Source organism: Bos grunniens, chromosome 20, assembly GCF_055505025.1.
Source record: "Bos grunniens cultivar Pamir isolate PY7600 chromosome 20, Bosgru_T2T1.0, whole genome shotgun sequence".
Taxonomy (NCBI): Eukaryota; Metazoa; Chordata; class Mammalia; order Artiodactyla; family Bovidae; genus Bos; species Bos grunniens.
In genome coordinates, this window is record NC_141184.1 from 56,393,784 (window position 1) to 56,395,370 (window position 1,587).

Genomic DNA, 1,587 nt, shown 5'->3' on the forward strand with positions numbered 1-1,587 from the left:
GGACTAGACTTTGAGAACAATTGCTCTAAATGTTAAGAATGGATTTCCTGTGTCATACTTCACAGTGAAGCACTGAAAAAAAAAAAAGTCATATTCCCAATTATCCCAGACACTTACATCATAATTCTTACAAAATTACTCCATAAACATTTATATATTTTTTTACTTTTGCTCAAAAAGCATTATTGTTTCCATTTGGTCCAAGGCTTGAGAAAGAGCTCCAAGGTGTTAAAAAGCTGCCTAGTGCTTGCAGAGAGGGGCTTCAGGCAGCCCTGATGTCATGGGGTTCCTCAATGGCCACTGGTCTTCAGAGGCTCCTAGTTGTGCTTAAGGGTGAGCCTTTGGAAAGATATTTGTCCAACCCAGCCTGGGGACCAGCCAGCCTGCAGAGGTTGGTCAGGTAGTCACCCATCTTCTTGATGAGTTTTACCTCCTCATCTAGGAAGTGGTTCTCCAGGAAGTCACAAATGTGGGGGTCTGCATGGGTAGAACCCAGGTCATGCACCCAGAAGAACCTGGCTCAGGTTCTTCTCTATGAGAAGGGTGGCTTCCAGAGCATCCTGGGTTTTACCCACTCATCTTGAGATGGCTTCTGCACATCCAGGAAGAGGGCACAGCCACCATTCTGGCTTTGCATTTTCAAGAGACTCTGCACTCTTGTGTTTCTCCTTGGCCAATTCCCAAAAAAAGTGGCCCACATACTCCAGAGCCACATTGTCATGCTCAAAAGAAGCCCAGAGAGAGCTAGGTATAGGAGGCCCCAGAGGCATGTTAACCAGGTGGCTGACAATGGCCTCCATCTTGGTGGAATAACTCTGATGAATCTGGGAGCTCATGGTTGATGATAATAAGGAATTAAGCTCAAAAAATGGTGGCTGTTTCTGGTGATTGTGGACAGCTGAGTGGCTGATTTTGAAGGTTGTGACTGGAGAAAATGTTGGAGGGTGGTCAGAGGCTATAGCAAGGGGTCTCCCTGCGTCTGTTCAATCCAACCACTTTTGAAGTAAAAGACCTATCCAAGGGACTGCCAAGCACACTTTCACTCCATAAACTTTTCACATATCAGCAAAGCCCAGGGTAATTTATCAGCAGGAATGGTGCCCAGTCATAAATCTATCCCAGAGAGCCTGGGCCACAGAGCTGACTAGAGGTTATATACGTGCTGATTTTTCACAATGATTATTGTGAAAGAGGCCCAAAGATTAATTTATAATGCTGTGAAATCTGCCATAGCTCAGGCATAAGGATTATATAACAAAAAATGCCACAAATGGGTTCATTATTCACTCATGCATTCCTTCCTCAAAACCTTTTTGAACACCTACTTTATGCCAAGTATTAAGATAGATGCTAGGGGAAACTGAAAATCTTTCAATCTAATTTGAGAGGAAAGTCAAATAATTACAAAACAAAGTTGGTACAATAATAAACATTTGTTTAAATATTAAAGTATATAAAGCATTTTCATATTTTATCTCTTGTGATTCTCTGTGGATATCTGGGAGGTAAGTAATATTCCTGACTTTTGTGAAATTAGGAACTCAAGGCTCTGAAACAGTAAGTGGCTTTTTCATTGTCATTTGACTG

The 1,587-nt window shown here is 42.1% G+C and overlaps 1 pseudogene; it reads right to left on the minus strand.

The window, feature by feature from the left end:
- Positions 1 to 317: 317 nt before the first annotated feature.
- LOC147350435 (ferritin light chain pseudogene) lies at positions 318 to 836 on the minus strand (annotated as a pseudogene).
- Between the last annotated feature and the right edge of the window lie 751 nt (positions 837 to 1,587).